Genomic DNA, 20,888 nt, shown 5'->3' with positions numbered 1-20,888 from the left:
ATGCAACACACTGAACAATAGATCCTGCAGAAAAATGCCAATAACAACCATGTCAAAATGAACAGGGGACAGTGCCCACCCGCTGACTCCTTTCAGGTTGACACCCATCACGAACCCCACACACTAGCTGAGTTAAGGTACAATACTGCACATATAGCTACTCAGGGCATAGTGGAGCACACATTCGGAGTGCTAAAGTCCTGGTTCCACTCCCTTGACCACTCTGGCAGGGTGCTGCTGTATGCACCACCAGTAGTCTGTAGAGTAATTGTGGCTGAATGTGTCCTGCACAATGTTGCCTTGCCATACAGCACAGTGTACCAGTGGACATGTAGGTGGGACACTGCCCACACCAAGAGGCACCACCCTTGCCCATAGCTGAACAAAGAGCACTTTGAGAGGCTGCAATCGTACTTCATATACATATCAGCCCCTGTGGAGTAAACAGAGTGTAGTGACCTCCCAGGTACCAATCACTGATGAATTGTCGCCTATTCTCTGTGCCCACAATAACACCCTAGAAATGTGTCACTGGGAGTGCCAAATTGTGTGTGTCCATTAGACATTTATTTATTTCAGATTTATAAAGCACGAATTATGGCCCGAAGGCATCAAGGCGCTGAAACACCATGCTCACGCAGAGGCCCAAGAAAAGGCTTGTAAGTGGCAGTATACCACTACTACTTTGCAAAGTATGTAGTGAAATCAATCTTGAGGATGAACAACTGTACAAATGAAAATAAAATCATGAACAAGTACAAATATGATGCTACAGAAAAATGCATGAACTAGGCAAAAATCAAATCTTAGTACCTGGCCATTCATGGACACCAAAATTAACAATTCCACCAATTTCTCAAAGCAAACCAAAATCTGATTAAAACCCGTGGGACCATGTGCACTACTAGCACAAACATATCCATGTTGCTGTGAGTGTGAAAGCAGGGGTGCAAGATTAAACATGTGACATACATACTGGGAATAGGTATACATCGCACCTCATATCCAGACAATATAAGAATAAGAGCCAATTTTGAATAGAGCAAAAGTGTTTGACACACCCCAAAGGCCACATTCACATGACTGTCAAATAATGGTGCAATCACACATGAAAACAGCCTGTGACTCATGCCCCTAATCTGCACAGCAGTGTACAACTGAACCACACAGGCATATCAACTTGACACAACAAACAGTGTCCATGTAGTACACCCAAAAGCACACAGCCCAAGGAACAAAGTCCCAGAACAACTGGACTGCATGTAGACAACAAACCATACACATGAGACCACAAGTAGGAAGGCATACTACAAATTTGATGCTAATAAACTCATGCGGGGACAGCCCTGGACCTACAATGCGTGTCACACAACAGAAAACTGGTTCAGTGGCCAAACCATTCCCTGCCAACAACTATGTCCACAATACATAGTCACATCAAAGCAGTCATGTTGAAACCAGAAAAAAGTGCACTGCAAGACAAATGCACTTCTTACCTCTTCCCCTGTGAGCCTGCATCATCAGTACTGTGCAGTCCACCAATCTCCCTCTCTGTTGGCCTGGAAACTACCAAACCCTCGTGCTGTCCTATGCATGCATAGAGCTGCTACTTCCTTCACAATTCCTGCATCCATCATTCCATGCCAAAATCATCTGTAGAGAAAAAACAATTCAAGGTGAGTGCAGGACACACATCCATGCACCCAAACATACACCAACATGTGGCCCCCTGAGTGACATGATACAAATGCATACAATAACTCACCAGCCACCCATCGCCATGTGTCCTGGCACACAAGCAGCCACCTCTGCCCACCTCATGGCAATGCGACATGAACAACTCACACAGTTACACCTTAGCCACCCACAACCCCTACACTACCTCCCAGAGTGACATGCAGAGAATTACCATTTTACACTTACCCATCATCATGCTCATGGTACCTTCCCAGCACATGCAGCTGGCCACAGTCAGCATGGCACTGCGACCACTCCCAAAAAGAGAACATTGAGAGGATGGAAACACAGGAACACCTTTGTAGTATTGTCAATTGCATGATATGACATCCCCTCATCAATTCATCAATGTGCTAGTGTGACAATGCAGTAAACACTGGCAGTGGAGCTGATTATGCTAAGCACAAGAAGAAGTGAACCAAAAATCTTACCTATTCCACAGAAAACTGGATCTTGTAGAAGGCAGCACTTCACAGAGGCAGCTGTCAGAGTGAAAGGCAGGCCATCGAGGCAGCTGGCATGAAGCACACAAGCAGACATGAGAAAGCAATCATAAACATAGGCCAAGGACAAACACATACAAAAGGGAGTATGCAAAAGAAAAGTGTATGGGAATTCAGACTTCACTGTTAATGGACTGAGTTGGGTGAAATGTGCATTGAACAGAAGTTAGCATTGAAATGCACCCAGCAGCTGGCAACATGCCTTATAATAAGTGACGGTGCATCCTGCATGGTACTTGGTCACAATGGCAACCAACCAATAATTGGCAATCATGTGTGCTTGGTGTCTGTGGAGTACATAGCATCCCAACAATGTGCACCAATGCTAGTATGTGTGTGGATTTGTCTTGGGACAGCAACCCCAGAGGGGGAAGAAACACCAGGATTGAACTACCTTTCTGGGTAGGAATGACTATTAAAAAATCTTCCTGCAGGAAGCCATGTGACAGCCAAGACACACGTGTAAAGTGCAATGAAACACTCACCACCACCACCACCTTAAAAATGTGTCACAGCACACAAACAGCCGGGGCAGCCACCCACATGACAGCTCCCCAATTAAGGCCTTACAGTGATACCTATGCCCAACTAGGATCCCGCAACCAGTGCCACCATGATTATCTGGAAAATACAGCATGCATACCCAAACCAGCCTAACAACACCATGTGTCACATGCACCCACAAAGCTGGACCCTTTCCCCCAAACAAGTAAAATGAAAGCAACTCCACACAGTGTCACACTCCATGCCACAAAACACAACACAAGTCACACCCTGAGCACACTTCACTTTCCTGCACATGTTATCCACTTGGCTTGCATCCACAGCATCCCACCTGCAAATACATTTGTAAATCGCAAAGACATGCATTGCAACAACTTCAAGATGCTGGCCATCCATGATGACTCATGTAGGGAACATGAAAGTAGGCATGCATCACCCAGTGTACAAGGATCACAGAGTGCAAGACGGAGACAAGACAAAGAGTGACGATTGACGAGCAGTGGAGTGGAGCGGAGAGAGTGAGAGAGGGACAGGTAAAAACATTTCAAGGAGGAGACTGGAGCGGAGATGAGAAAGAACATGACTGACATCACAGTGTGTGAGAGCATAGACAATCCACCCTAGGGAAGAAGATGGAGACATGAACACCTCTTTAAGTAGGAACATAGATGGACAAGAAACACATGTAGTGGTACATGAAGGACAAAGGTGAGTGATGGTGAAGGGCAGACTTGCAAAGAATGGGCACATGTGGAAGGTCAATAATCAGCTCTACATCAGAAATAAAACCGGCAACACCCACCCTGGCATGCAAATTACCCAAAGACCCATGTACAATACACCCCTGCAATTTGGACCTGCAGCAGGGCTTCACCGGTCGTCCAGGAGTTGCAGCAGTCCTCTTCCTTCCTCTCCTCTTCGGTTCTTTCGTTCCAGTGGTCGACTCTACTTTCCAAGTCCCAGAGACCTGCTTTTAAACAGTTTCCCCCATTCATTCCAGCCTGGCTATCACTCACACAGCAGGGTGGCTGTTCTTGCAGGACAGCCAGCCAGCCAATCATGCCAGAGTGCATTCAAGTCTCCTAGGAGACTAAGCACAGGGAGTTTCGGGTACCTCCCTCACATCCTGTCCGCCCCAGACACCCTGGCGCCAGAGGAGGGCTTCAGCACAGAAGCCCGCAAAAGGCCAAGAAACAAAGCTTCCAAACCTGGTTTCGCGCGCAGAGACAAACACAAGAAGGACCTTTCCTAAAAGAAATGGCGAAAAAAGATGACCAGAGTCTGTTTTTACAGATAGGTCTTGGGCGCCATATTAAAAAACATGGCTTACCCGATTTTTAGCTCCCGTTGTTAGCGGTCAGGAAAAATCATGGTAGTTTGATCTAAACCACTGCCACAAGCCATTTAAAGTAGGAAAGGGTAACATTTTACTGTTACATGAGTGTTTGACACAGGGGAAGCTAAGCAACCCCTCCAGCACGCTGTAGGAAGATACTGTGTGCTGGGTCAGTACATTTAAAGAGACTAGTAAAGTCAATGTAACTTCACATGCCCTGGGAGACAGTAGTCAGTCCCAGAGAAGCTATTTAAACCTTGGGAAGTCTGAAAGACATCCCTGTGCCACTACACTGAAGGTGCCGTGTGAACCACAGAAAAAGACGATGCCTATGGAGTTGTTTAAAACACCATAACCAAAGAACACAAAAGTAAAACACACATCAAAATACATGAAAGAGTGGGAAAAGTCTCAGAAGGTAAGGGAAATTAGCACATTTTGAGAATTCTCCCTAACAGGGCGGGGATACAAACTCCACCAGACATGGCTTTTTGGGTGGGACTGGTGCACAGGGGGCTGTGCTGGTATGTGGCTCGGAAGGCACCCTGGAGTATAACTACTGTACAAAGGAGGAAGCCAAGGGGAGGTTGCAGCAGTGAACAGTCCACGGAGTCCACCAGGGAACAGGCCTGCTGCCAGCAAAGCCACAAAGTGGTACAGCTCATTGTGATGATGGACAAGCAGGTCATGACTAGCTTGGCCAACATCATGCATGACTGTAATGCACCTCGTCAGGCCTGCCAACAGGGGTAGCACACAATCCCTGATGGACACATCTGACGGTAATGGGATGCTGGTCTGGGTGTAGGCATCCTGGAAAGCGTGCACTGCTGCATCGAACATGGGACAGGGTTGCAGCATGCACTCCATCCTCGACACCCCCACCTGAACCCATGGGCTGTGCTGCCATGGCCACCTCCTCTGCCTCCACCTCTGTCACCCTAGATGCCTCCAGGGTGCCTTCCGCCATGGGTGGCCCCTGTATGCCATCACCTGGTCCCACCACTGCTGAGGAGTCCCCTACCACCTTCACCTCCATGGACTTACCCCTAGCAGCCAAGCCCGATGTAGCAGGAGCTAAATCAGCCACATCGCTCCCCGAAGATGAGCTCTCACAGGAGAGTGGCTTGGGCCTGCGCCTTTGTCTGGTGGAAAGCTCCCCACATCGATGCTCCACAGCACCGCTTCCACGCTCCTCGTCAGCTGCAGCAACTGTGGTAAAGAAGACACAGAACAGCGATATCAGTGTACTGCTTTGAAGCTGGTGCAGCATCAACAACATTCACAGGAGCATAATTAGTCAAAGGCACAACCAACAACATCCACAACCCCACAAAAGGACATGTAATAGACATACAAACAGACACAACAACCCAGGCACGATGAAAATCACAGTCATGACACATACACGTGTAAAGGCTGCAAAATGTGGGCAGTGCACAGACACAAACCAAGATGAATGACATGTAACAATGGGAAAGTGAATGGGACACAACTGCAACCTGATGCACATCCATGGGAGACCTGCCACCGGGGCACAGGGGTGGGCAGGGAGTAATCTGGTAGGATACACACACACAAAATACATGGTATCACTGATGTGCCAGCCCACTCCCGTGGACACATTGTGGACAAGGCACAAAATGGAATCCTGACCACTAGTAGCCAACCATGATTGCACGGCACCCAGCATGGCCATACAAAACACCTTAATGGGAACCTCTCTGCACAATCACAACAAACAACATGCTTCCATCACAACCTGTCTGGCGTGCACCTCACACATGGGGTGCTGTAGTATCGGAGTGTATGTTGGTTGGTGTAGGGTCTAGGTATTTGGTTGGAGTGCCTTCTTTGCAGGGGGTGTTTTAAGAAGACCAAGGAAAGGCTCTCTTTGTATCTCTACTGGCCTAAATTGGGGTCTGATATAGATAAGAACTGTAGGAGCTGCCACACTTCCCAAACCTATGGCAAGAGTGGAACCAAGAATTTGGCACCCTTGGTGCCTCTCTCAGTGTTGGGAGTCCCTTTTGAGAGGGTAGGAATCGACATTGTTGGTCCCTTAGACCCTCCAACATCTTCAGGAAACAGGCTTGTAGTAGACCATGCTACTAGGTATCCTGAAGCAATACCGATGAGAACTGTTACAGCTCAGGCTGTTGCTAAGGCCCTACTTGGTATTTTTACCAGAGTAGGTTTTCCTAAGGAGGTTATCTCTGACAGCGGATCCAATTTTATGTCCCTATGCATGCAGGCCATGTGGAAAAACTGTGGAGTAACTTACAAGTTCTCAACTGCCTACCATCCTCAGACAAATGGATTGGTAGAGAGGTTTAACTGTACATTGAAGAGCATGATAGGTGCTTCAGAGGAACCCCTTCGAAGAAAGTGGTACCTTCTACTGCCATGCCTTCTCTTTGCATATAGAGAAGTCCCTCAGGAGGAAGTTGGATTTAGTCCCTTTGAACTTCTTTATGGCCATCCAGTTAGAGGCCCCTTGGCACTAATTAAGGAGGGTTTGGAGAGTGCTCATTCAACCAAGCTAGTGAGAGTCACTGACTATGTGATAGGTCTCCGGAGGAGAATGTCACACATGATGGCAGAAGCATCAGAAAACATGAAAGCAGGTCAGGCTCTGGTGAAGCATTGGCATGACCAGAAGGCCAACATGGTTGAGTTTTCTCAAGACCAGCTAGTTCTAGTTATGGTACCTACAAGACAGAGGGCCTTACAGGACAAATGTATAGGACCCTTCAAGGTTGTGGGTAAACTTGGAGAGGTCAACTATCTGGTGGACTTAGGCAATCCTAAGGAGGCTCCCAGAGTCTTTCACATCAACCACCTAAAAGCATATGTCTCAAGACCAGAAGTGGGAGCTTTGCTTCTAGCTTCAGCTCAAGAGGAGGAGGAGAGTGAACCTCTACCTGACCTACTCAGAAGCCAGCCTTTAGATGAGAAAATAGAAGGAGTTAATCTCTCTTCTAATTTGACACCTGAACAACAGGAGGAGTCCAAGTTTCTGTTAAATCAGTTTGCCTCCCTGTTTTCACTATCACCAGGCTTGACCCCTTGGGGCCAGCATGATTTTCAAACTGGTGAATGTTTACCTGTCAAAAACAGATGTTTGCAGGATGACAGATCATGTAAAATCCCACATAATGGAGTAGGTCAACAAGATGCTTGTCTCGAGGTAATAGAGCCTTCTACCAGCCCATGGTCTAGTCCTGGTGTTCTAGTACCAAAGGCAGGATCCAAGGAGTTGAGATTCTGTGTGGACTATAGAGCTCTTAATGCAGTCCTCAAGACTGATGCCCACCCTTTACCACAGAGAGATGAACTGGTGGATAAACTTGGTTCAGCCAAATACCTCAGTGCATTTGATCTCACTTCAGGCTATTGGAAAATAGCACGGACAAGCCATTCCAAGGAGACAACTGCATTCTCAACCCCAGCAGGCCTCTACCAGTTTATGGTAATGCCTTTAAGACTAAAGAATGCACATGCTACATTCCAAAGGATGGTTAATCACGTTCTGAATGGGATGGAGGACGTCTGCATGGCATACTTGGATGACATTGAGTGTTTAGCTCTTCTTAGAAAGAACATGTTGACCACTTAGGCTATGTTTTGCAGGCTCTTGAGCAGGCCCATCTGACCATAAAAGCTAGTAAATGTCAAATTGGGCAGAGTAAAGTGGTCTACCCTGGGCATGAGGTAGGAGGAGGTGAAATCAGGCCATTTCGTAGCAAAGTGCAAGCTGTACAAAACTGGGCCAACCCTACTACTCAAACCCAAGTGAGAGACTTCCTAGGCCTCATTGGGTTCCTATAGGAACTTCATAGAGAACCATATGGGACCATAGCTTCTCCCTTGAATGTGATCTCCTCTCCCAAATTCCCTAAAAAGGTCAGGTGGAATGAGGAGTGCACTCAAGAATTTGAAGGCCTAAAGAAAGCCCTTTGTCAAGCTCCAGTCCTAAAAGCTCCTGACTATAACCAAACCTTCATTGTGCAGACAGATGCTTCGAATACAGGTATAGGTGCAGTCCTTATTCAACTGAATGCACCCCATATACTTTATCAGCCGGAAGCTGAAGGAACTTGAGACAAGGTGGGCAACCGTTGAAAGAGAATGCTTTGCTATTGTGTGGTCACTGAAGAAGTTTAGACCATACTTGTATGGATCTACTTTTGTGATTCAGACTGACCACCAACCCTTGAGATGTTGATGCAAATGAAAGGGGAAAACCCAAAACTACTGAGATGGTCAATCAGCCTGCAAGGGCTTGATTTTACCATTGAAAACAGGTCTGGGTGTCACCACCAGAATGCAGATGGTCTCTCCAGGATGTTTGACCTACTGGAGTAAGGAGATTCATCCAGGAGTGGATTAAATTCTCCTGTCCCTTAGTCTGTGGGGGGCGAGTGTTAGGGAGAGTTCTCAAAATGTGCTAATTTACCTTACCTTTTGAGACCCCCAGCAACTTTGCTGGATTTCTAGGATGTGATTTTTTTATCTGGAAAGAGTGTGAGCCTTCTTTCCCACTCTTTCATGTATTGTGATGTGTGTTTTACTTTTTTTTCTTTGGTTATGGTGTTTTAAACAACTCCATAGGCCTCATCTTTTTCTGTGTGTCACACAGCACCTTCAGTGCAGTGGCACAGGGATGTCTTTCAGACTTCCCAAGGTTTAAATACCTTCTCTGGGACTGACTACTGTCTCCCAGAGCATGTAAAGTTAAATTGACTGTACTAGTCTCTTTAAATTTACTGAACCAGCACACACTATCTTCCTATAGAGTGCTGGAGGGGTTGTTTAGCTTCCCCTGAGTCAAAACACTCATGAAACAGTAAAATGTTACCCTTTCCTACTAATTATACTCCAGGGTGCCTTCCGAGCCACATACCAACACCACCCCCTGTGCACCAGTCCCACCCCAACTCCATGTCTGGTGGAGTTTGTATCCCCGCCCAAGTTGGGAGTCACAGGTACAGCAGCTGATGTGGTCACAATGCCTACCAGGCACCGACGGGGGGCATCTAATGGAGGGACAACAAGCACCTCATAGCAGTCCAAGTGCTGTATGCCCCTAAAGAAGATCATCAGGTCAGAGGGCAGACCAACGCAGCATGCACAGGGCTCAGCGGCAGACTGTGGCAACTACGAGGAGGCGTAGTTTGGCAGGGCTGTCCACCCCAAGGAGGCATGGGGCTACTTTGAGGTAGGAGGACCCTGTGGCAGTGCTTAACACTATGTCTTCCGTGTTCTGTAATTATGAGAGGCAGCTGCTGGCAGAGAGGCAGCGGGCACAGGAAGCTCTAGTGATGGTGGCCCGGGTTGTGGTTGCGCTGCGTCGAGTGTGGAGGCAGGCTGCCATCCTGGAGGCCACTTGCAGGGCGATGCGGGACGTGGAACTGCAGATGCTTTCCACCCTGCAAGCTCTCCAGGAATCATCAGAGGCCCACCTGATGGAGGAGAAGTGGCGTTTGACTAAGCCCTGGTCGACAGGTTGAGTATTGGAGATAAGGACTAGCCCGCTGCCTTTGTACATAGTTAATTTGGTATAGGTTTCATTTATTATTTTTCTTTGGAGCCAGACTTTGGCGACTTTCCATGCCTGTTTTTCATGTATATAGTTATTTCGGTATTTCGTTCTTTTAAGTTTTCATCATTTGCCGCAGACTTCTTTGTCATTCCTTCCCTGATTTAGTTGTATATGGTTATGTTTAATAAAGGTTTTGTATGGTTCCATTCTACGCTTCATGCAGTTCATTTGTGTGTCTGCAACTTTCATTGTTGACATTTCACACAGTGCATCTCACTATTGCAGGTCATGTGTATTATGGCGTGCCTGTGTTTGATGTTGATGCTGTGATGGTTGGGGGATTAGGCTTGCACATGTGCCTGGCATGTGGGGGTGGCTCCATCAGACAACTGGGGGTTGCACTGGATGTTTTGAATTACATGTACATGTGCAGCCTTGCTGTGGTTTTGACACCAGTGAGGTTGGGGTTGTGGTGTCCAAGATAGGACCCGTTCGGCTAGCCTCAGTTTGCAGCAAATAAGGAGATCAGAGAGATGGGAGGTAAATCAAGCTTCATGTATTATATCGCTAATACACAGCATACAAAGTTATCTGCAGGGAAACCAGCATGCATCACTCAAGTGTGCGGGCAGTTGGCAGAAGGCACTCTCTCTAGCCCCCCACCCAAAAGTGCCTGTTTATATAGCATCTCATAGGCAAACACTAATATGTTTCTGTACTGTCACAACACGGGTGTTACTCGACATAACATTACAGACATTTGGCAAGAACTGTTGACATCTTACTTGTGGCCTTGTGATGCAGCCCTGCGGGGACATCGTGTTGTATTATGGATAAGCAGCATTCACAGAAGCCCCTTCTGTCATCTCCCATATACGGGGCTAATGCTAAATTTGTATAAAATAAGCGGAAGGAAAGTTCTGACAAGTCCTCTGCCTTAGGAGGGATTTGGGCCTGTCCGGGGTTCTGCATGTAAAGCAGGCACAGGATGGCAGAGGGAGGTGATATGGAGGGTCTGAGGCCTAACTGTATGGGAGACCCTAATAGCATTGCATTGCATTGCATAACCTAACACAGTATTGCATAACATAGCATAGCATGGCAATTCTGCATAACATAGCATAGCAATCCTGCATATCATGGTATAGCATAGCAAGCCTGCATAATATAGCATAGCAATCCTGCATATCATAGTACAACATAGCAATCCTGCCACATCAGGGTGGAGTGTGCTGGTGTGTTTGAGATGATGTACATCCGGGTATGGCTGCATTGATGTGTGGATGAGTTTTGTATGTGTTCTGTAACTCTGATTGTGTATGTAATGCCACCTGGTCCTGTGCGTTTGCACAATTTCACATTGTTTTAATTTCAAGGCCACTGGTGTTCATGTGTCTCGTTTGCACATGCTTGGAATTGTGTATGTGCCCACATTCTGTTCACTGCATCGTGTAGTTCGCATTGCGGTTGCTGCGATGGGAGGTGGGCTCACTGTGGATGGGTAGCCTGGTCATGTCACTTGCACATTGGTTTATCATTGCTGTGTCACTCCGACGTCGTGCGCACGCGCACACCAGCATGTGCAGTCACACACTGCCTGCTCTCATGTCTTGCTCCACCTCTGTCCCTGGACTGCAGTTGTGACCCATGTTTGCTCATTCTATGTGGAAGCACACATTTCCTGTCTCAGTGAAGCATGCACTCTCTGACAGCCCTCGCATCACACATGCACGTGTCGGTCATGTTGTGATCCCTGACAATGACTTTGCCACCCCTTCCACACGGCTCGCTTATGCTGAGGCTGTAACGTGCCGGGTCATTATTTGTTGATCTGGCCAATGTTTCAATGGGTTTACATCTGTCCTGAGGTCACATTCATTTGCTGTGCTTTGGTGCCTTTGCAGTGACACATGGCCAACATGCACATGCCACTTTGCATTGCATTCACTTGTCACATGTGGATGGGGTGGCCACCGTGTTTTTGGTGTAATGTAGTGCTGTCTGGCTGGGGTTCTGCAGATTCAGGTCTGCCAGGGAGTGACAGCGGATGCTCCGGGCCAGGAATGGTGTTCGGTGCTTCCTGTTGATCATGTTGGTGGTGGACATGCTGGGGTTTAGCTTCATGGTGGAGGCAGACCACAGAGGTTCAGGTGAGCTGCAGCCATGGACTGTACTTGTTCTGTGGGAGGCTGTCAGGGGGCTGGCTGGGGTAGAGTCAGAGGTGAAGGCAGTGTGGGGAGGGGAGTGCACTGTCAGGGGACTGGCCGGAGTAGCGTCAGAGGTGAAGGGGGCTGGTGGCTGGTGTCTGCACTTGAGGGGACTGACTGGGGTAGTGTCCAAGGTGAGTGGGGCTGGTGGGTGGTGTCTAGACTTAAGGGGGATTCCTGGGGTGGTGCCGGAGGTGAGGGGGGCTGGTGGGTCGTATCTGTACTTGAGGGAGCTGCCTGGGGTGGTATCAGAGGTGAGTGGGGCTGGTGGGTGGTGTCTGGACTTGAGAGATCTGCCTGGGGTGGTGTCAGAGGTGAGGGTGGCTGGTGGGTGGTGTCTGGACTTGAGGGGTCTGCATGGGGGTAGTGTCAGGGGTGAGGGCAGGGCAGTGTAGGGAGGGGAGTGTACTGTCAGGGGGCCAGCTGGGGTAGTGTCGGAGGTGAGGGGAGCTGGTGGGTGGTGTCTGGACTTGAGGCGGGTTGCCGGGCTGATGTCAGAGGTGAGGGGGACTGGTAGGTGGTGTCTGGACTTGAGGGGTCTGCCTGGAGGTAGTGTCAGAGGTGAGGACAGGGCAGTGTGGGGACGGGAGTGTACTGTCAGGGGGATGGCAGGGCTAGTGTCGGAGTTGAGGGGGGCTGGTGGGTGGTGTCTGGACTTGAAGGGGCTGCCTGGGGTGGTGTTAGAGGTAAGAGGGGCTGGTGGGTGGTCCCTGGACTTGTGGAGGCTGCCTTGGGGTAGTGCCAGAGGTGAGGGCAGTGTGGGGAGGAGAGTATACTCTTGGGGGCTGGCTGAGGTAGTGTTGCAGGTGAGGGGGCTGGTGAGTGGTGTATGGACTTAAGGGGGCTGCCTGAGGGTAGTGTTGGAGATGAGGGCAGTGTGGGAAGGAGGTTGTACTGTCAGGGGGCTGGCTGGGGTAGTGTCAGAGGTGAGGGAGGTTGGTGGGTGGTGTCAGGACTTGAAGAGTCTGCCTGGGATAGTGTTGGAGGTGAGGGTGGCTGGTGGGTGGTGTCTGGATTTAAGGGGGCTGCCTGGGGGTAGTGTTGGAGGTGGGGGCAGTGTGGGGAGTGGTGTGTACTGTCAGGGGGCTTGCTGGGGTAGTGTTGTAGGTGAGGGGGCCTAGTCAGTGTTGTCTGGACTTAAATGGGCTGCCTGGGGGTAGTGTCGGAGATGAAGGGGGCTGGTGGTTGGTGTCTGGACTTGAGGGGGCTGACTGGGGTAGTGTCAGAGGTAAGGGGGGCTGGTGGGTGGTGTATGGACTTAAGGGGGCTGCCTGGGGCTAGTGTCGGAGGTGAGGGCAGAATGGGGAGGGGAGTGTACTGTCAGGGGGCTGGCTGGGGTAGTGTCGGAGCTGAGGGAGGCTGGTGGGTGGTGACTGGACTTGAGGGATTGATGTGCAGTTGGGGTATATGCTGGCAGATTGGGTACCTAGGGTGTAGGGGGATGGCTAGCAGTTTCGCAGGGGTGCCGGCATGATTAATGAGGGAGCCTGCATGTTTTCGTAGTGGGTGCAGCCACAACTTGCGAGGAACTCTTGCATTTTTGGAGTGGAGTTCTGCATTGACTTATGTGGAAGGGCATGCGTTTTCACTCGGGTACTACCTCGACTTATGAGTAAGGCCATTTGCATTTGCAGGGGTGCAGCCTAGACTTGCAAGGAGGCTCTCGCGTTTTCGAGGGGGCTCTGCATTGACTTACGTGGAAGCCTGTGTGTTTTTGCAGGGGAGCTGAATCGACTTACAAGGAAGCACTCGCGTTTTCACAGGGGGATTCTGCATTGACTTACATGGAAGGGTGCAGGTTTTTACAGGGGTGCTGCCTCGACTTACGAGCAAGGCCACGCGCATTCGCAGGGATACAGCCTCGACTTGAAAGGAGGCTTTCGCGTTTTGCAGGGGGTTCTGGATTGACTTACATGGAAGGCGACGTGTTTTCACAGGGGAGGTGACTCGACTTATGAGGAAGGACGCGTGCTTTCGCAGGGGTGCAGCCTCGACTTAAGAGGGAGTGCGCGTGTTTTTACAGGGGTGCAGCCCCGATTTACGAGGAAGGCCACGCGCTTTTGCAGGGGTGAAGCCTCCACTTACGGGAAATGCGATGGGTTTCCATAGAGGGTTCAGCCTCGACTCACGAGAGAGTTCCTGCCTTTTTGCAGGGGTGCCACATTGACTTACGAGGGAGCATGCATGTTTTCACAGGGGTACGGAATGGTGCATCAAGGGTGGACACGCAGGTTTTCGCTTAGGTTGGGATATGGCTTGTGTGTTGGCTTGCGTATGGCCAGGTTGTGGGCGTTCCTCGCGCACCTCATTATAAATTGCGGGTCGAGAAGCTATGCACATTTGGATCCATAAATACCTGGAGTGTGCATATTTATTTATGCACGCAGGCTCTATCAGTGGGGGTCTCGGTGGGCTGCACTTGCAGGGTTAATGCATTCTTTTGCATGAAACAGACCCCTATGTGACATTTATGCATGCGCTTATTAGGGCATTTGTGACGTGAGACGTTTTAGGAGTTGTGATCCTTGAAATGCAATATCAAAACCACCATTCAATTTAAAGTGATTGCACACTATGCAAAGAATTGAAATGGTCAGATTCTTCAGTGTTACAATCGAAACAAGTTGAAAGGGCAAGAGGTTTAGAATTGTATGTCTTTGCAGCTTCAGTTTGATGTGCCAATTGTTAATGCCATGACTGGTTCAATAGGAAATCTCAGGTAACTCACTTATTCACTCATTCACCCACTCCCTCCTTTACTGACTCACTCAAAACGTATTGCCTTATGTTCATTTTTAACAAAAAATGAGTTCCCAATGTAGGAACTCCCGTCCTCTGCACTCTGTAGGTGGCTCTATTAAGAGTCCTAATACTTAATTATATTAAATTGATATATTTTGAATGTATAAGACAGTCATATTTGAATCATTTGTAGGTAAACACTTATTAACATACATCAGATACTCCGACACAGTTGAATTTTCTTAATCAAGCAGGGTTGATTTATTTATGGCCCAACGCGCTTCGTGATGAAATCACTTCTTCAGGGGCAATAGGACAGTATTTCACAATAACATCTAGAAAGAATATTCAAATTATACAAATTAGTGAAATTAAGTTTGGTGCTTGAAGAAAATCAACAAAAATAGCAACTCAAGGAGTGATTCAATAATTAAACAGGTAGCAAATATTACAGTTATCCTGAAGATCAACCATTAATTGCAAAGATTTTAACCCTGGTATATTCCTTGGCAAGTAAGTGATATGAATCAAAGTGTCCTAGGTGAAAAGACCACTGATAAGTGAGTTGAAAATAATTACCTATTGAGGTTAGATCTACTGAAAACTAATCTGTCGTGTTATTTTTCAAAGAGGGTAGGATATGCGGTTGTATTGACTTCACTAGGTATAGAACTCTGCAGTAGCTGTAGAGTGGCCCAAGAAAAAATTGATTGATCGTCCTATTAGTATTAATAAAGATGAATATAGAGGGGCAAATCTTTAAACAAAAGTGTTAAAAGAGGATGTTTTACTTACTAGCAGCGTTTCCAAACTAAACACTCAAATGGAATGTTTAGGAGATGACAAGTGCTCCCTCACAGACAATCACGGTCAAAAAATGACAAGTAGTTGGAAGATTCACAAGGGATCCTAAAGAGGAAAGTAAGCCCCTTAGTAAGGAGAAAACAAGCGAGATTGAGGGAAAGAGGAAGAAACTCCTAGTGCCAACTTACTGAATCCAGTTAGGAGGATACACAGTCAGTGTTGAAGAGCGCCATCTCATCCAGGAACCGCTTCCTGAGTAGTGATCCACAGTATGAGATGGCCTCCTTAAACACTGAGTAACGTAACGGCATAGCGTCACACGAGGTGCATCATCTACGAGTGACGTCACAGTGTAAACTCTGTGATATCACTGTGCGCATGCCCGTAAGAGTAGTAGCCCGTGATAACGGTAAAAGAAATTGGATTTAGTCTGCCAAAGATGCTCAATACAATAGAAAGTGCATATGGTGAAATATTATATACAGTCATTCTATAAAACTATAATAACTTAAATGCTTACTTGAATACTGAGTTACGTGACGTTATAGCGTCACCCGACGCGTGTCGTTTATGAGTGACGTCACAGTGCAAACACTGTGACGTCACCACGCACATGCGCGAAAGAGTAGTTAGCCGCGAGAATGGTAAAGAAAATTGATTTAAGTCTGCCAATGATTATAAATACAATGGTAGGTGCAACTGGCGCAATATTATATATAATTATCATCGGAAATAGGTCAAATAGGGGGACCAAAGATTAACTAAAAACAACGGTTTATATGTGGAAAGTAAGATATACAACCACAGAAAGATGAATAGATCAGAGTTATGGAAGGTAAAAGTAAAGAAGAGTATCAGTGGTTAAATGATGTCACCATACAACCAATGCCTAAAGATATAGGCTGTGTGTGCAAATGTTCTTGGTAAAAGTATCTTCTGGTACACGTGTCAAAATATATATACAATTCAAAAAGGATACAATTCAAAAGGGATACAAAAAGGTCAAAAAGTAGTAGTTATTTACATTAAAGTGCACGGGCAGTTCTGTCTTGTAAGAGTTCACAATCTATTAATCATAAGAACAAGTTTAGTGGATGCCTTTACATTGAAACTCAACACTATATACATATATATTCACCACAATAGTATTGTCCAAACTTTTATAGAGTGTACTCATTGTTGTGCTAATTTATAAGGAAAAAAGGTATATAGATCAGCTGGCTGTTAGAGCTGATCAATTGAGTTTAGTTTCACACTATGCATCTAAGTAAAGGGAAATATCTAGTTCACAAAAAAGGACCCATATAGAAATCTTCATTGAGACCCAGTGGGGCCAATGAGTCCAATTTGTGGATCCAGAATAATTCTTTCTGTACGAGACGTTTCGCAAGGTCACCACCTATCGGGAGTTTTTTGATGATTTCCAAAATTTCCCATCTCAATTGGGAGATGTTATGTCTGTTTTCAATGAAGTGTCTAAACACTGGGGATGTTTGATTGTTTGTTCTTATGTTTGATTTATGTTCTGTGAGTCTTTCTTTGATTTTCCTTGTGGTCTTACCAACATAATATTTGCCGCAGGGGCATTTAAGGGCATATATCAAATATTTAAGGGCATATATCAAATATTTACTTTCACAAGTTGCATAATCCTTGAGTTGAATTTTCTTGCCACTATTGGGGTAGCGAATATGGTCACCTTTTAAAATGTTGGAACAGTGTTGGCAGGTCAAGCAGGCAAATGTACCATGTTTTTGTTTTGTCAGAAATGTTTGCTGTTGAGTTTTCAGTTTTTCTGCCTTGATGGGAGAGTCTCTAAAATGTCTGCCCCTTTTGTAGGCCAACATAGGGGGTTCGGGAAATAGTTTGTTAAGGTTTGCATCTGACTTGATGATGTCCCAGTTCTTCTGGATGATTTCTTTGATACGAAAACTCTGGCTTGAGAATTTGAGGGTATGAATTAATCTCATGTTTTCCTTTTTGTTTTTTTCTTTTAATAAGTCCTCTTTTTCCAATACTCTTGCTCGCTCAATTGCTGTATTCATTGTCTGTTCAGAAAAACGTCTTGTTTTCAATCTTGTTTTCATGTTGTCAAATTCATGTGCCAACTTAGTTGCATCAGATGTAATCCTTTTGGCCCTCAGGCATTGGCTATAAGGTAAATTCTGTTTGAGATGAGCAGGATGGAAACTCGAAAAATGCAAGCTGCTGTTCGCATCTGTAGGTTTTCTGTAAATTTCTGTGAGGAAGGTATTAGCTACTCTTGAGATGTTAACATCTAGAAAGTGGATGTGGGGTTTGCCAATCTCCAAAGTGAATTGTATCTTTTCATGACATACATTCAAATAGCTGAAGAATTGCTGTATTTCCTCTTGTGAACCGTACCGAACACCAAAAATGTCATCAATGTTCTTTTTCCATGGTTCTTTGTCCAGAATGTGTGTTTTTTCAAAATGATACATATAAATATTTGCATACACAGGAGCAACTGAAGAGCCCATGAAGAGCCCATGGATGTCCCGGAGATCCGTAGATAAAATGTATTATTGAATCGAAAATAGTTGTTATGTAGGATAATGTTGATTAGTTTGATCGCAAACTCTTTATGTATAGAGATGTCATCATTCTGTAGTAGGAACCATTCTAGTGCTGTGATCCCTTCTGCATGTTGGATCGAGGTATAAAGACTATTGACGTCTAACGTGAATAGTAAAAGCTCAGGTTCATTGTTATGTATAGTAACCACAAAGGGGAGTTAAACGGCAATTCCCTCCTGTTTATGCCAAACTATTATCACACTCAAAGAACAGAAGGTAAAGTAATTACAAAGTTATTCCTGTGGCTGAGTCCATAGCCAAACATGTAAATCACTCTATCTGTGAATAATCTCGTGCCTCTTGTATCAAGGCCCTAGTTGGTGCTGCTGGGCCGACTACAAAGGGTGTCGAGATTTTCCCTAAACTCTCTAAAACACTTTCCTAGTGTCTAATGCGTGCACACAAAGATGAAGGTCGATACTTATATCTTTAATTTGTCGCCCCCAAAATGTGTGTCTTATCATAAAAACAATAAACCAACCCCAAAGCAACTGGTTGTGTGGACAGTTGTCAATGGAAGGGATTAATTTAAAAAAGACGTATTTCTCGCCAACCAAAAGTTTGGGTAAAGACAATACGTGTAGATAACAGTTATAATTTCTTTATACAAGCCCTCAATTTTATTTGTAAGGGAATGGAGGTCTGGGTTATCCTCCTGGCCAATTGTAACTGTCAACCGGTTTCAGCGGGATTCTCAAGTGGCCGCTTTCTTCAGGACGAATACTTTATAATTCTTGTATTCTCAACAATTTCTTCAGCACTGTGAAATATTAGAGGGTGTCATCCGGGTCCAAGACTGGATAGAGTGAGCAATTCCTAGTCCTGTATGGACAAAGACAAGAGAAAAGCAGAGCTAGTATCAGTCTCAAGTACTAAAAAGTCTATTAAAATGAGTGCTCCTGGTAAATCCACCTGCTGGAGATAATGTTTTTCATACCTCTGTGGTGAAGTCACAGTATTTGTAATGCATTGTGTGTCTTCAAGAATATCCACTGCAGCGAAAATTCTTATGCAATTGGTTCTTGAAGGGGATTCTGTCTCCTTGTTCCTATTCCCTGTGGTTTAGACAAAGGACATATATAAGTGCTTTTATTCCTGACAAGTTTGAAATTATTGTCTACAACGATATTCAGTAATCACATCTTTTGAAAAACTAATTCTCAAGAAACTCGAGGAAATTGAGGCAGAAGATGACTTGGGTACTTATCATAACATGACCAAACAAGAAAATCTAGCCCTAAAAGAATTGAAGATGAACTCGGACATAATCATAAGACCCACTGACAAGGGGGGAGCCATTGTCATCATGGACAAAATTGATTATGACAGAATGGTGAATGTATTAATAGATGACAGGACCACATACAGGAAACTCGGAAGTGATCCGACAGAAAAACTCAGGAATTTGATCAATCCAATCATTGAAGAAGCAGAGGCAGAGGGACATATAAGCACAAACGAATCAGCTTTTTTGACTCCAAAACACCCCAGACGCCCTGCCTTTTATGCACTACCGAAAATACATAAGGGCGTCCTTCCCACCCCTGGACGCCCCATTGTATCAGGGATTGGCTCTATTCTAGAACCCCTCTCGCAGTTCACTGACTTCTTTTTGAGAGAAGAAGTCAGCAAAATGCTATCCTATGTAAAGGATACCACAGCCATTCTGGTTTTCCTTGACAGCCTTAGCCTGGAAAACGAAGACATCTACATAGTAACCATGGATATAGAGTCTTTATACTCTAAAATCCCTCACGGAGAAACACTGAGGGTCATTGAAAGTATATTACGAGCTAAGACATTGGAGATGCCTGTGACATTGATCATGCAATTGGCAGAAATAGCCCTAAACAAAAACTATTTCATGAATGGGGACACCTTTTATGAGCAGACAGCTGGAACGGCTATGGGCGCCACGTTTGCTCCTACATTAGCAAATTTACATGTTGCCAATTTTGAGGAGAATCATATATATTCAGAAACAAATCCTTTCTCAACTAATATAATCAGTTGGCGTCGATACATCGACGATGTCTTTTTACTTTTCAATGGAGATGAATCAACTTTAAACAAATTCACCGAGTGGAGCAACGGACTAAATCCCTTCCTCAAATTCACCTCTGAGACAAGTAGAACCTCTGCCACATTCCTTGACCTTAAAATCACCAGAACAGGCCAAACGTTTGAAACTACGGTTTTTCAAAAACCCACTGACAGAAATTCTCTGTTGGACTATGACAGTTTCCATCAAAGGTCCCTGAAAGAGAACTTGCCCTTTGGACAGTTCCTCTGATTTAGGAGGAACTGTACCTCAAGAGTCGAATATGATACACAAGCAACTAGGCTCTTGAATAACTTGCTTGAAAGAAACTATCCTTACAAAATCATCAAACAAGCAAAAAAGCGGGCAAGAAATATACAGAGAGAAATAACCCTCAACCAACAGGGCAGGAGAAAAAGAGATGACAGAACCATTAAAGCGGTATTCAGTCATTCACCAATAATCAACCGTTTAAAAAAAGAAATTCGGAAGGCTTGGCATATACTCAATGTAGACGAGAAGCAATTACCAGAACCACAGTTTGCCATAAGGAGGAGAAAAAACCTAAGAGATTCACTAGTACATACATACAAAGAACCTCCTTTCTCTGCTGGCACAAACACTCTCTGGAATACACCTAAACCCCAAGGCCACACACCATGTGGATCTTGCACTGTGTGTAAATGCACACAACGTACTTCAACCATAGATATAGGTTGGAAGTACCCTTGGGAACAGAGAAATTTGACCAATCGTAGCACCACTAATGTAGTGTACCTCATACAAAGCCCCTGCAATAAGAAATATATTGGCATGACAACTCGGGCTATAAAAATACGGATAGGAGAACATCGTTCCAATATCAGGACACA

This window comes from Ambystoma mexicanum, chromosome 7q (assembly GCF_040938575.1).
Source record: "Ambystoma mexicanum isolate Mex_15411 chromosome 7q, UKY_AmexF1_1, whole genome shotgun sequence".
NCBI classification, from domain to species: Eukaryota; Metazoa; Chordata; class Amphibia; order Caudata; family Ambystomatidae; genus Ambystoma; species Ambystoma mexicanum.
This window is presented reverse-complemented; position numbering follows the sequence as displayed.